The sequence below is a fragment of the Pleurodeles waltl genome, chromosome 6 (assembly GCF_031143425.1).
Source record: "Pleurodeles waltl isolate 20211129_DDA chromosome 6, aPleWal1.hap1.20221129, whole genome shotgun sequence".
Classification (NCBI taxonomy): domain Eukaryota; kingdom Metazoa; phylum Chordata; class Amphibia; order Caudata; family Salamandridae; genus Pleurodeles; species Pleurodeles waltl.
The window spans coordinates 543,352,241-543,368,412 of NC_090445.1; the positions used below are offsets into that span (position 1 = coordinate 543,352,241).

Sequence of the window (16,172 nt, forward strand, 5' to 3'; positions counted from 1 at the left end):
CAGTCAAAGCACATATGGAGTTAGAATAGTAAATATACACTTCATTATGGTAATCAGCCGGTCCTCGTGCATGCGTGTGGGTGTGGGTGCGTTTGTGTGTGTACACACAATCACTCAAGTGTGTGTGAGAGTGTGCTATTGTAAATGCATTATTAAATGAAGGCAAATAATGGTGAATAGATGACTGAATGGGTGTATATGTGCAAGGATGAGTGACCAATTCCATGGATGATGAGTGACTGGGTGCATTACTGAACGCATGAATGGACAAGTGAGAACATGTATGGACACATCCATTCATCCACCTAATGGCATGTATAAGCACTCACTCATCCACAATATCCCAAATATGTTAACTCACTCACCATTCAGTAAAGAGGCAGTTTTAGTCAAAGGCCAGACCTGTTGGTTATGCAGATGCTTTTTACTCCTGATGTTTCGATAAAAAGCTGATGTCTGGGTTATGAATGGAGCCTGTCTTCTGATGGGAAAGGGAGCAAGCCATGAAGTGGTCTTGGGACCATAATTTCTCATCCACTGTCGCAGCCAGTGAAGGACCCTGACCAATCTTGAGGATATAGCTCTCTCCCCTGGCTTCCCTGTTTTGAAAGCCTTGCAGTCACTCAACGCATTTAGGACGACAGGCATAGGGCAATATTATCCTGTTCCAGAGGAGGGGATTACTTATCTATAACAACTTGAAAATATGAAGAGGAATGGCATTTATAGTTCATTTCCTAAGGCTACTAACTCAATCTCACATTTGCTGGCCCGTATTGTTTGATTGGTCATAGACAGCATTCAGGCAGCAGGTGTTTTAACTGTGCAATTAGAAGGTATGAAACTGTCCTTCTGGACAGAAAGTAATTCAATATATTTCATTTTTGGGCATTAGTAAGCCATTTAGGGCCATATGTACAAACACTTTTTCCCGTAGACACAGAATGGGGAAAAACCTTTGCTACATCTGGCCCTTAATTTTCAACTGTGTAAATCAATTTGGTCATCATGGGGGAGGAGATAATATAGGTCAACAAAAATAATGACCTCTGAGCCTTTAGTCTATGGCTACACTCTACAGCAGCATTACAGATTTTCTATTGCAGCTGCTTAAATATATTTATCAGCATCTGGACCAGCAGTAAGACCTTTGAACACTACAGTCCTAGGATGCTGAAGAAGTTCTGAGAAGATCCAAATCAAAATTCACAAAACAAATTTAAGAAAAGGTGCTCTGTGCCACAGAAAGGTCACTGGTTCTAAATGCTTGTATGTGATTGAACAGGTAAAGGAACACTATAGACCACACACCCTCTTCCTGATTGTATAGTGGCATTCCTGTCTTATTGATAACAGTACTGCTCAAAGTGCAGAAGAAGAATGAGGGTCGTGGAGGGGTAAGTAGAAATAGCAGGATCTTCAGGTTCAGCTGTCTCCTCTTGTCAAAGTTGAATTGCAAGGGATACAAAATACAAACTCATCGTTTCACTCATCGTTCAGGTGCACAGCAACCATTTGTCATCAATCTCACCTTAAATATAGTGATTCTGAAAGCAAATTTTTACCAGGAACAATAACGATTTTACCTACAGGGTTAGCATTTGATCATCGTACTGGTTTGGTTGTGATCCCATGTATTCATGAAAATGCTCGCATCAAAAGTACTCCAAATACATGTTATTAAAAAAGTAGTGTAACTTCAGAAGGCTCTAGAAAGCAAAACAGACTTGCAAAACCCCAATATATAGTACACATGAGAAGGTCCGAGCACACCCCCTAGGACAACCAAGCAAAGCCAATAGTTTTAGCATTGGCTGCCAGCCTTCTGGCAATTATTGTTTTGTCATAATTTTTGCAAAACGTTATTGTTTGGGATTATGCGGGGCCCTCATCAATCTAAAAAAATAACAATTTGCTACAGGCAAGCTTTTTTGGTCTAAAAGAAAAACATATTACTATAATACTCCCTGGCACTGAAGGGAATAACTTTATGTGTGAATGTGTTCCTTTTGAAAGGGCGGCATGCCATAACTCATAGCATGGAAAAAAAGCAGGAAAGATAAGGAAGGAAGGAGAAAGAAGGAAAGAAATAAAGGGAACGTTAGAAGGAAAGAGATGAAGAAGGAAAGTTAGAAGGAAAGAGAGAAGGAAAAAGAAGCAAAGGAAGGAAAGAGAAGGAAAGAAAGTGAGAAGGAAACATAAGGAAGCAAAGAAGGAAAGAGAAGTACAAAAAGGGAAGAAAGAAAAAAAAAAGAAAAAAGAAGATAAAAGGAAGAAAGAAAGAATGAGGGAAAGAAAAACAAAGCAAGAATGCAAAAGAAAGAAATAGAGAGACAGAAAGAACAAGAGAAGTAAAGCAGAAAAGAAATGTGGAAAAAGAGAAGGAAAGAAAGAAGAACGAGGAAAGACAACAAAGTCAAAGAAATGTAAAGAATGAAAGGAAAGGATGAAAGAAAGATGAAAAGAATGAAGGAAGAAAAGAAAGAAGGAAAGTAAGAGAGAAAGAAAAAAGAAGGAAATGCATTAGGAAACAGAGAAGGAAGGAAAGAAAGAAGGAAAGTAAGAGAGAAAGAAAAAAGAAGGAATACATTAGGAAACAGAGAAGGAAAGAAAGAAAGAAGAAGAGAAAAAAAAGTAGAAAGAAGATAACTTAATACAAATGGACACAATCTGGTATGCCATGAAATAGCAGCAGCCAGAAAAGCGAATGCTCTGAAAGGATTTTACAACAGCTTTGGCAGGAAATGGGATCTGAAAATGATGGAATATGCATCAGAAGCGTCCTACTATCACATCAAGGCCTAAACATAAACACTACACTAAAGTAATTTTAAAGTAAAAACAAACAAAAAAACTAGCACTGAAAGGAATTAGCGTGTGTGTGGGTGGGTGCAGTCACTCAAAGTGAAGTTAACCAGTGGTTTAGTGGGTGGAAGCAAAATGTGAATGACACAACAACAGAACAATGGAGGAAGAGAGGTGGCTTAAAACCCCTGTATATAAAGATAGTAGGCATATTTTAGTGAAATCAAAATGTCTTGGCTAACATCAGACCTACAAATATGTGCAAAATAGAAGAGGGCAGAACAGGGGAAATGTTTTGGTTGGGTTCCTTGGCAGTTAATGTACTGTGGCACATATGACATAGGTGAGAGACAAGCTAGAAGTTCAGGGCTTACCCATTAACTTCCCTCAGATGTGTGAAGTAAATAAAAACAGAAACACCAGTATCGCAGGTGTTAACGCTGAGTTTTTATTGAGCTTACTAATGAATATTCATGTATTTTGAGTGTTGGATTTGCATATAAATTGTATGAACTAAGAGAAAAATAATACAAGCATTTGAAGGTGCGCCTACGAGAGTGGCCGTCAATATTCACGAAGTGTACTTATTAGTGGCTAATAAATATGAAATGTTGAGTTTATGTTTAATTAATGTAGTATGTCATACTAAAGCTTATGCTTTATGTATTAGCTTTATTAATTGTAGGCCTTAACTTAGCGAGGTCCTGGCCTAGTTGCACAGCCTCATGTCAAGTTGCATTGCTTAGGCATTTAATAAAAATGGCTGACTAGAGAATTAAATTGTAATTTTCCACTGTGCTGTCCATGTGCTCGTAGCCGAAGTTCTTTCTCATGAGAACCGCTTTCTAGAAGATGATGTACTTGCTAGTGTAACAATGTTTAATGTAATGTGTGTAAGACTGACCTTCCCAGGAGAAGACAATAGAATTCACTGACTGGAGTATAAGCTGCAACAATATTGATACCTGACAAGCTGAATGGCGAGAGCGAGACAAAAGGATCCAATCATCGACATGTGAACCACGTGCTAGTAAAATTGTAGATTTGAAGGTTTAGTTTTATTGGGCAAAGTGTGAACATGCAATCTCCTGACCAATTAGGATGTGGGAAATAGTTTTAGGAAATCTAACTTAGCCAGGCTACACCGAGAGGAGAGAAGCTATTCACCCTAGACTTATAGAGAATCTAGGGCCAGATGTAGCAAAGTTTTGCGAGTCGCAAATGGCCCGAATCGCTATTTGCGACTGCGCAAAATCAGAAATGGGATGCAAAAATCCCATTTCCGACTCGCAAAAAGCGATGCGAGCCGTTACCGACTCACAAAAATTGCAACCCCATTTTGCGACCCGCAAATAGGAAGTCGCAATTTGCGAGTCACAAACCATATGCAATTGCAACTCGCAAATTGCGACTAGTCGCAAAAAGCCCAGTTTGCATGTCCCATTTACCACTAACTCAGAGCAGGTGGTAACCATTACCAAAGTATAAAAGGAGACCCAGAAGGCATCTGGGTTACTCAAGATGGCAGAGATATACCTGATGTCAGTGAGGAGGAGAGTCCACGCAGCCCAGCAGAGGAGGAGGAGCCAGAGACAGGAGAAGATTTACAGAACAAGGCAGACTCTTTTTCAGCAAACTAAGGAAGAGATATATGACAAATACCGCCTTAGCAGCGCAGCCATACTAGAATTAATTGAATTACTAAAACCACAGCTAGAACGCCAGACTCTGCGCGGCTGCGCCATCCCTACGCGTGTGCAAGTGCTATGCTCACTGCACCTCTTGGCCTCAGGGAGCTATCAGGGGGTCATTGCTGTGGCAGGTGGGGTATCTCAAAGTGCACTATCAAGGTTCCTCAGGGCATTCCTAGACGCCATACTCACACACATGTCTCACTTCATATACCTACCCAGGTATGAGGCAGAAATTAACAGTACCAAGTTGGAATTTTACCGGATTGCCAACTTTCCCCATGTCATAGGGTGTGTAGATGGGACACATATTCAAATTAGCCCCCCTGCTAACCTGGAATATCTGTTCCGCAACAGAAAGTGTACCCACTCACTGAATATTCAGGTTGTCTGTGACGCCCATTATGTCATCACTGACATTGTTGCAAAATTTCCAGGCAGTACCCATGACTCATACATTTTTAGGCACAGGGGGATACACCAACGCCTGGAACGTGGGGAGTTTGGAGACGGATACCTCCTAGGTAGAGCTGCACACACCTCGTAGACATACACGTAGATCAATGTGCACACCAACCAGGACTTTCTAACAGTGTAATGTTTGTGCCCAACAGGTGACAGTGCATATGCACTACAGCCATGGATAATGACTCCGTTCTTAACACCCAGCAATGATTCCGAGAGGCGATACAACAGTGCACATAAGAGGACCAGGAACATGATTGAACGCACCTTCGGATTGCTGAAAGCAAGGTTCAGATGCCTCCACCGCAGTGGAGGTGCCCTCCAGTATGCCCCCATTACAGCATTCAAAATTGTTGTCGCATGCGCCATCCTGCACAATATTGCTACGCGACGTGGGCTACCTCTCACCCCTGCAGACCCAGATTCTGAGGATGAAGAGCAGGAGCAACCACATCGCCATCATGGGGATCGGAGCATCGCAAATCAAGGCAGACTGAGACGGGAACACATCGCAACCCAATACTTTGGAAGGTACGTGTCAACTTCAACCATACTCACCTATTGACCAAAAACTCCATTTGTTAAGTGGAACAAAAAACTATTTAATATATGCAGAAATTGAACTATTTACAATGACTAACTGTTCATGTACATCAAAAAGCAAACCATGCATGGGGCGCATTGCTGTCATGTGCCCCAACATCAGGGACAGGCTTAGTCTATGACCTACGGCGGCCTCTGCCAGCCTGGCTGGTCCCAGGTTGTTCTGCAGTGCTCTGCCTGGTACTCCCACTCCAGAGCACCCTAGTGTCACTGGCAGAGACACTGCTCACAGTGGAGCCCTCTTCGCTGTCCTGGGGGGTGTCCCCTGTCCCTCTGGACACATGCCGTGCCTCCATTAAATCGATCACATGTGTGATCCGGCCCAGGCCTCTTGCCACATCCCCTGCAAAGTGGCCCATTTCCACTTGGAGGCCAACTGTCCTTCTTGACAGTCAAGTGGTGTTGACTGCCAGTCTGCCAATTGATGAGGCAATCCTGTCCAGCCTCTGGAGCAGCTGCCGGTCCCTGCGCCGCCCACCCTCGCTCTGTGACAGTAGTCCTGCCACCAGTTCACGCATGGACAGGGCTAGGTCCCCAGTGTTTGTGCCAATGACGTCCAATTGGGCATGGAGCTGCTGCATGCTGGCCTCATTGCTCCTCACAAAGCGGTGCAGAACCCCACTAATTCTCCCTAACATATTGTTCTGCAGGCGCTGACCACGGAGCAGTTGTGCCTCGGTGATGGTGGTCGATGGACGCCCGGACTCAGCCTGCAACCCTGCTCTCCTCAACCTGCGTCGCCTGGGCAGCGGTGGATGCCCTGTGAGCTGTACCGTGGCACTCCTGGCTGTCGCTGGCGCAGCCTCCGGAACAACTGTTGCAGCAGGTGTTCTCATCCAGGGGATGGTGTTGGTGGTGCAGGTGGCAGTGGTGGCAGCTCCTGTGCTTTCCTCATGGGGCTGGCTGTTTGTTGGCACCTGGCTGCTGTGGCTTGTGGTGGTGTCTTGTGGGAGACCTGTGGGACATGGGGAACAGACTGTCAGTGTCTACTATCTGTTGCACACTTCCTAATAAACATTTGCCTATTGACTGCCTACTTGACTACATTGCCCATAATGCATCATTCTGGTGTTTGCTACCCTGAAATGGAGCTATCTTGGTTGTGCATGCCCCTGTGTACATGGTGGGTGGGGGTATGGCATTGATGGGGGTACAGGCATATCACATGGTACTCACCGGTTGATGTAGTGGGCTCAGAGGTGTCCAGATCTCCAAATCCTGTCACTGCCTCCTGCTCCAGGGTCTCCTCCACCCTTTCCTCCAGGGGTGTGGGTGGTGGTATGGATGATGGTCCCCCTCCTGTGCCTCTCATCTCCCGGAGCCTTTCTGCCACCCTCTCCTTGGTCCGGGAGCGGAGGTCCTACCACCTCTTCTTGATCTCATCCACACTCCTGTGGCTGACCCCCAGGGAGTTCACTTTTTCCTGAATTTCCAGCCAGAGTTGTTTTTTTTGTTGAGTCTGGCACATTGAGTGCTGCCTTTCCAAAGAGATCATCATAGTGCTGACAGCATTCTTCTGTCAGCACCTCCAGCTCCTTCTCAGAAAATTTCAGTTTTCTCTTTCTGGGTGTTTCTGCCATTGTAGCTGCTGTTCCTCCTGTTAGCTGTTCAGCAGTTTAAAATGGGTGTGGTCCTTCCTCCTCCCAGGTGTATTAGTAAACTTCCTGGCTGTGATGTCATCATCATGTGCCGGGAAGTGTTTCCAGAGTGTTCTGGAGTGGTTTCTGGAGTGTTCTGCAGCACCTGCAATCAATTTACATGGAACTCGCAATTTGCGACACCCACTCGCAAATTGCGAGTCCGTTTTTTGCGCGGTCGCAAACAGCGAGCTTGCAGACAGCGGACTCGCTATCTGCGTTGCGACTCCGGGTGCGAGTCGCTATTTGTACACGGACACTGTACCTGCATTCCTATTAGCGACACGCAATTTGCGAGTCGCACATGCTCGCAAATTGCGAGTCGCTAATTTATTTGTACCTACGTGCTTAGCTTTAACGCTTAGAGAGACTGCTTTTTCTGAACTTTGATGCTGAATCTTGATGTCTAGCTGACCGAACCGATGTCCTGCTGAAGAAGATTGTCACAGCTTGTTGAACCCTATTGAGGACAGGTATACAATGACTGTACTGATTGTTATGCCTATTTGCTTTTGTTTCTAGCTACCAACCGCTATTGTGACAGAGCCATAGATAGATGTTTTTCCAAATTTGTGTGACTAAAATTGGTTTGCATGAAGCCCAAACATACTATTCTAATCTGATGTTAGATAGGGTCCTCACTGATGAAGATCGCTACACATAATAACAGTTGATGTCTTTTCTTTGCTGAATCTCAATGTATGTAATATCATTTGCACAGTTATTCTTGCTATTAGTTTGTACTGTAGCATTAGAATGTGTAGTAGCTCAAGCGTTGATTAGCTTGCGATTCTTTCACCACTTTGGACAGCCAGTATTGTTTCTATATGTTTATCAGTTGATTTTGAGATTAAGCTACGTGACATTAGCATAGTTAATATAGGGAAATAAACCTTCTAACTTTTACATAAAGGTGTGGTTATTCATGGCCGTGAGGTCATGGTGAGTGGACATTACTGACTCCTATTTATTATCGATGTTATTAATTGTGGATGTTATTGATCTGAATTGGTACGGGATATATGGTGGGAAATCCTTGAAGTGAGTCAAAAGGTCCATCGGCCTATTCACGCCTCCCTTGTAAGTTTACTTAATAAGGTCTGACGCGCTAACACAGGCAATGAATCAGGGAAGGGCCTGGAAAGAGCTCAAAGCAGCCACAGTTGAAGGTCATAAACCGCACACCTGCTCCGACAAACTTTGAAGCTGATCGCAGCCATTTACACTCCCAAGCAACAGCAGACAGAGAAGTGAGCGGGCGGGCCATTTGAACAAACAAGAATGTGCTAAGGGTACTGTTCCGGAATATCATTTGACATAAAAATTGTGTCCTAAATATAGTTTCCAAAACGATATTTAGGGCACAATATCTATGGCTCACAATATTTCTGACAATTATCTGGCTGCAGAGCTTAATCTGTGCTTGTTGTTTCCGGTGCTGAGCACCGGCACTTATATTTGAGGGCCGGGGCTTATTCTTCTGCATCAAGCATTTGCTACGAGCAAAAGACACATGTGGAAAAGACGGAAGAAGAGAAAAATGAAAGAGCGCCACAAAGGTAGAATGCAGAAAGCTGCCAGAGTGAGCTGAATGGTCACGGAGTGGCTTTAAATGGATTGAAGCGCCCCGTGATGGCTTCAGGATTACGCTGTCTCAGTATTCCGTGTTGGCACATTTAAATGCAGCAGTCCCGTGTTTAAGAGGAGGGCTTTGGGCACTGGCATGTCTTTATTTACAAATTAAGCACCGTCTGGCTGCCCTCTCCTGCTATTTAAATACAGCTCCAAAATGAGCATTAATGAGGTGGAGGACCGTGAATATACAAAGGGACTAAATGGTTACAGCATCATATGACTTTATTGTAAATGGATCTGTCAGAGAATATGATTTTAATTACTGACATTGGAAAATCCGATTCTAAAATGGCTGCCATTTAACATTAGAGCTGAGAGCTGGCACCAGATCATCAGACTAATAGAGATACATAAGAGGCCTGTCACTGGCTGTCTGAGCTGCCCTCCACACACTCTACTGCAGCGTGTCACCATCCTAGGGAGCAAAAACAATTTAAGGAGGAGTCCTTCCTTTGCTGCAATATCTCAAACAGATGGTGTTCATGCTGTATCTATAAAAAGGATTGGTCACATGTAAACATTCTTAAAATGCCATGAGCTGGTCAAGAATGTCCAGGGAGCCTATGCCTCAGTAATATAAGTAAGTGACTGAAGAGGGCAGACTAAAAGCACCTTTCAGGATTAAAATTTACATATGTTTTTATGTATTTCGTGTATCGTGTGACAAGAGGTCTTGTCACCCATTAAATCGGCCAATAGCCACACTTAAAAAAAAGTGAATGAAAACTTATTTGTGTAAGTTAACACATTTAGTGACCCTGGAAATGCCTACTTTATGCAGCCGAACCAGCCTATCCACACAACACATGTGTAAAGTGCTAAGTAAACCACCAGCTGGGCAGCCTCTCCCTGAATCTACTTTCCCTAATAATAATTTCCTCATTCTTCCTCTACACTAACTGAGGAGCTAGCTCCATGGACGTCATTTAGGGGGCCAGGGGTTTGCAGCTCGACCCCTGGCACTGATTTAGCTACCCTTGGCCTCAGAGGTGGCAAAATCAGTGCCAGGAACAATGGGACAGTACGCCCTTATGGACATCGTTTGGAGCTCCAATTTCCTTGTTTTTTGAATGTTTTTAATACAGTTATACTGAATAATAATAATAATAACTATTATTATAACAAGCATTTGCAATGCAATGGGTCTCGCATTTTCTCGAGTTTGAGGTATTCCTAACTGGACCGTTCTTGCCACATAATTTGAAAATTAGAAGTTGAGATAAGTGAGCAGATTCAAAGCACCACGGCCGCCATGAGCGGAAGGAGAAGCACAAAAAGAAAAAGTTTACTCGCAGTCATACATATCGGCAAACGTGCAATTATCCATGTAACAGGGTCGATGGCCAAGACAGTAACAAAACTGCCCCTAGTAGGGACAAATGTTAAGCATTTACCAATGACAACATAGGATTTTTGAAAGGCAAGCCCATGAATGAGTGATAGTAATGGGCCTGCGGTGGGCGTGGTCAAAAGCCCACAGACAAATTACAACACGTCAGAGCGCTGGCACCCTCGCCCTAAATTAAACAAGCATTTGCAATGAAACGGGTCTCTCGTTTGCACTTGTTAGAGCTAATAGCGTTGTAAACTCCTAACCGGACTTTTCCTGCCACATAAACCATGGTTATGGTACTTCGTACTGGAGCTTGTGCTGCAGTCTCTACAGGGACATCTACAGGTGACCGGTGACACTGCACCCTCACACTCTTAGAACTGGATCCAGTCACTGACACTCCCTAAACAAAATGAGTGGAAAAATAAATAATTGCTGCACCTCGAGTGTGCCAGGATGTTAGTTTTTGTTTTTCTCATTCACGGCTATTTTAATTGTTGGTAAATATAATATTTGTTTATATTTCGGGGCTCGTAGTAAGGAGGCACGGTGTGAAAGTAAATAAGTGCACATATTTTTCAGCGGGGAGAGGAGAGTCTTCTCAAACTACAAAGAACAATGCAATCCAATAAAAGCCGCTCCACTAGGGCCCCCCAAAAGCTACAAGAGAGATAGAGGTGCCGCCGTCCACCGGTTGTTAAGAAATGAAAAGTAAAACAGTTGACAGAAGCGAGACGATTCAAAGTGCCACCGCCGCCATGAGAGTTATTGACTCCCTGAGTGAATGTCTAAACCGAAACCAGAGGCGGGGCCATCACACGCTGTAACAGTTGCATTTATTTTATTCCTGGCCAGGAAATAAGCCTTCTATATTCCTGTCCCGATGTGGGGCACTAAGCGTGATAATCATGTTTGGCGCGGAGTCTCTACATACATGCAGATCTATATATAAGCTGAAAGAAAAAACAGCGCGATCGCGCTGCTACAGTTCACTCGTAAATAAACCTATCGGCAAAAGTGCAATTATGTATGTAACCGGACATTGTGCAACCAACGAGGGATAAAGAAAAGAGGAAATACACACTGGCACTTTGTATCACCTTGTATTTCGCTTTGTGTTCCCGACCGAAAAATGCGGTACATGAAAAACAGGCTTTAAGTTTTTTTTTTTGGCACGTGTTTGTTAGAGGGCGCGGTAGCTCCTTAAAACGTTTTCACAAACGTTTAGCCCTACATTTACAATTTTTCTGCTTTGAAAGAAATCGCGTATGACAATACAGCCATGGGTAGAGTGTAAAATCCTTGGGGTAAGTGGTCCCGAGAAACGGGCATCAGAGGGACTTGCTCGACTGTATATGCTATCAACTGTCATAGTTCAGTTTTTCGGAAATAATGTTATTTATCGATGTAAAACATTGCATCGCCTGTCTGTATGTTTTTGTTAAATGGAAAAACACGGAAGCAGATTCTTTCATTGACTCTCTCTCGTTTGTTACTGGAGAAGGCCAAACTAACATCTTTGAAGATCGACAAGTTTGGGAGTTAAATTTAGAGTTGTGAGCTTCTTAACGAGGTGCACTTGGCAAGGCACGGAGGATACTACAATGCTGATATTTTCATTTGAGTGTATCATTGTATTTTAGCGCAACAACCTGCCAGGCATCCAGGTGTGAGCGTAGTTTCATCGGTAAAATAAATCTGAGCATATGCTAGCTGGAACTTAATTTGTTTAGCAGAACACAAATTAAATATCGGTACATGTCAAGATAAAGCAATACATAAATATGAATAAATACAGAGAGAAAATGAAAAACAGTGCCATAAAGTTGGAATCTCTACTGATAATCAATCTCGTCCTTTCAAAATGCAGAGAATGTTCAAAGTTGTCTCTGTGATCTGTACTGTTTCTAAAAAAAACTTAAGAATAATAGATATGTTATTTCAGTTAATTATCAAACATAGCTATTACAACTGAATATACTGGTTCGCGGACTGCTCAGATAATAGCATCGTTAAAAGTTGAAATATGCCCCCAAAGAGATGAAAGGGAAGTATTGCTTTAAAATGCAAAAGTATTTTATAAAGGAATGTAATTTTCTCTATATTAAAGGTATTAACATAGAATATAGGAGAGCACATATGAAAGGGCATAGCAGACTGGTGCAAAAAGGGGCATTTGGTACAACATCTTAAAGCAGGGTCGATATTATGCAAAGCGCTCGACTTCTGCCAAGCGAGATCACGCTGCAAAAATAGAGAAAAAGTAGTCCACGAACCGGACAGAAAAAAGCGAGCCTCGTATGTTTTCTGTACTTGGTCGATGCGCTTGAGGAGGGCTAACCACCGGAAAAGGCATGACGTATGCACGCCTTCCACTTATGAAATCAAGCAGATTCTAACCAGCAAGCCCACAAACCAATGAAAGACACTGACGGGACGTGGATGGGGCTCCAACCCCTTTTTAATTCCTAAAGTGTCTCGCTAGCGAAACGCATGTGCAAACGCATGCGATGCACGGTCGAACCTAAAAACTGTGAAACTTGCTGGCAGCTGAGGTAAGTAATAATTGCTTTTAAATGTGTGTTGTGCGCACATGTGCATATGAGAGTGCCTTTTTGTGAGTTTGTATGTGTGATCGTGTATGTATATGTAAGCATGTGTGTGTGAGTGAACGTAAAAGTCAGATGGTGTGTGATGTCACTTCCGCTACCCCAGGCCTTTTGGTGAATTGACGTTCATGGCTAGTTTTAATTTTAATGGTATTCATTTGCATAATAGTTTAAACCTTTCATAGCTACAGAGCAAGTGAACTAGTGAGGCTTTGCTACTACAATTTACTTAGTATGAGACCTGATTATATTTGGAGTACTTCTATCATGCGTTGCAGAACATTGGAAGTGTTCACAATTAAAAAGTGAATACGATTATACTTTTCAACAGTTATGCAATCAACGCCTGTTCCGATCACTCTACACGTACCTTCACAGTCTAATTCGGTTACAGTCTCAGCCATAATTAATCCTGCAAATGGAAAGAAAGCAAATGAGGCAGTCAAACAGATAGATGATGCTTAAATATAATGTTACTCTGTAGGAAATAAAACATCAAAACCAGAGTTCCTCTCATCCACGATCCCTCCCACGTGTCATTAATATCAATCAATATTGTTACAACCATCACATACTGTTAAGTCTGGTAATTAGTTCCACAGTGTTAGTAGTAATAGTGTTAAGGCCATGTGAAAATGTTCACAATCCACAATGGGGAAGTTTGTCTGGGAGAGTAAGCCTCATCGCCACTACAAGACAAGCATTGCTATTGCAGGGAGATATTTTCGGATATGATTGTTTAAACCAGAATTACCGGAAATTCTGGCCAGAAGTTAAATATAGATTTTATGGCTCGTCAGTACTAAGGTCATAGGGACCGTGAAAACTCCGAGTGTCATACAAAAAAACACGAGTAGCAAGTGAGACACGACATTCAGCAGAAGAGTGATAAGGGTGTAGTCTTTGGACGGTGGTGCATTTTAGAGTGCACTACTGCAAGTATATTACTAAAGAATGGTGTGGTAGCACACTGTCATTTACAGACAGCACATTTTCCACTGAAATAGCCACTACATTTGCACATGCATGCAGTGGTACTGATAAACCATTATAGTGCACAAAAGACAATGTGTGGAAATTGGGTTTCTTGGAATATTTAATTATGTATGCATCAGCAAGTATAGTGTCTTGATTTCTTTTGATCTTATTAAGATCTTTGTTTCCAGCACAGTTTAGAATTATAAAGTGTTTTATTTGTGCTTTCCTAACTGCTGATATGTCTTGTAGTATTTGTACATTTCATTTACAGTCACTTACATTTTGTGTTAAAAATTGACATCCTATAGCCTATCCCCTCACAAAACCTCTTCCCCAGCAAGATTGTCAGATAGTTTAGATCACGAAAGTCTCTTTATTTGCAGACAGAGAAACAAAAGTAAACACCAATCTCCATGTTAAAAGAATAAGCAACAATTTGTCAGAAGAAATAGCCTGAAATGTGACCTTTGTCTTCGAACCCACAGGAAATGAGACAAGATAAAAATGCATCTTTATTGCTCATTCTCCCACTGAAGGTTATTTTGAGAGTGCTGTAGCACCCCTACATCCCTACTTTCAGCAACCATGTGTCTCATATTCTGTTGTTGTGCCAGTTCTGGATGCCGGCCTTAGACCAATCTATTACGACAAAATCAGTGTTGCTCCCTGTCCAAGCAGCCTGTGAACAGTAAGAATAGTCCAACCAGCAGGAGGATTAATAACCTGCATTGTTTTTGAAGAGTAACCTGGTTTTCATGGGAGACAAAAAGACATAGGGGCTAATTTAGGTCAAGGATTGTACTCCATTGTGCGAGTGCAGCATAGGGATATACTTTGCTTCCCTGGTGTAATTACAGCCTCCCATATTTAGAGATCTCTGAAAGGCAGATTGAGATCTCTGTGCTTTCAAAGGAGTTGCTGCCACAAGGCTTTTCTGTGTGAATACCATGTTCCATGCGCCCACAAAGCAGTTTTTTATGACTTTTCAAAAGCAAACTTTCAAAGGTTTAATTTTTCAAAATACAAAATAAATTTACCTGACAACTGGGAATTAATTTTCTCCCAGCTTGTGGGGTTATTTGATTTTGATTGCCCACCAGGCATTTCACTGTAGTTCACCCTACCTTAAATAGTGTTTAGCAGACAAGGTAGTCTGCAATGCATGTGGCAGAGTACCCGGTCTGCCAACCTTTAAATAGACCCCTATACTAAAGAATGTCATGTGGGATTTTGTAAGGTTTTCCTCCTTCTATAGCTGTATAACTTACATGCAGAACAAAGAAAATAGTAAGAAGAGGGTTACTTGTATTTGAATCAGTAATCACTAGTATCATCATTTTGGAAGAAGCTGTTTGTTTCAATGCTTGGCCTCGTCATGTGTTTTCACCCCTGTGGGTCTCTGACATTGGTTGTGACATACCACAAAGAAAACACAACTATTCCCACAAAAAGCACACCCTTCAAAGTCCCTTTAAAAATGACCTCGGTAAAGGCTTTGTAAAACATTATTAAAGTGAGAAACTTGTGTGCTACCTTTGGTTAAGGTATGTTATGTTATGTTATGTTATATGGATTTATATAGCACATGACTACCCGAAGGCCTATCAGCGTTTATGGCTAAAAAACAGTAGCAAAAAAGAGCGAAAAGAGGGAGTTACATTTTAAATAGCCAGGTCTTTAAAGCCTGGCAAAAATTAAATTAATGGCTGATTACTCGTAAGCCATGAGGTAAGGAATTCCACAGCTTTTCCCCCTGGTATGCGAAGGATCTTCCACCCCATCTAGCTTTCTTCACTTTTGGGATCACTGCCAAGTAGGCAGATGAGGATCTAAGAAGTCTGTTAGGTGTATAGAAGAATGCAAGTGTCCTCAGCATTACCGGACCTTTATTATGAAGAGCTGTATGTATATGGCACAATGTCTTAAAATGAATCCTCTTGGCCACTGGTAGTCAATGAAGCAAGGAGATTCCTGCTCTTATCGATTCATGTTTAGGGATGTTCAACAGCAGATGCGCAGAAGCATTGTGAACTGTCTGAAATCTTTTGATTATGTATCCATGTGCACCAAGAAACAGTGCATTTCCATATTCTAGTCGTGAGCTAATCAGTGCCTGCATAATAATTATTTTTGCTATAAAAGGTAAGATTGTAAAGACCCTCCTTAGAAGCCTAAGGATGGCAAAAGAAGTAGCTGATATTTTGTTGGCTTGATGAGCCATCGATAGTTGGGGATCAAGCCATACGCCAAGAGTTTTAATAAGTCCTTTGGAGGGAGGTTAGGATCCCAAGCTCTCCATGATTGATGGATTGGGAATTGGCTTTGTGTGTTGTCCGAGTATCGTCACCTCCGTCTTGTCATCATTAAGGTTTAGCTTACGTCTAGACATCCATGCCGCTACAGCTTGGAGGCAGGG

General features: G+C 42.4%; 1 protein-coding gene across 5 annotated transcripts in view; it reads left to right on the forward strand.

Annotated features, from left to right (window-relative positions):
• LOC138299964 (polymeric immunoglobulin receptor-like) overlaps window positions 1-16,172 on the forward strand; it is a 309,847-nt gene that overhangs the window by 247,120 nt on the left and 46,555 nt on the right. For 2 of the 5 annotated variants that reach the window (XR_011204858.1, XR_011204860.1), the window contains exon 1: window positions 11,308-11,476. The exons of 1 other annotated variant lie outside the window; for it this stretch is intronic. The gene's annotated coding sequence lies outside the window, so the exon portion shown is untranslated. Of the gene's footprint in view, window positions 1-11,307; window positions 11,477-12,553; window positions 12,725-16,172 lie in introns of those variants that run through there. 2 more of the 5 variants (XR_011204857.1, XR_011204859.1) reach the window with 1 other exon arrangement.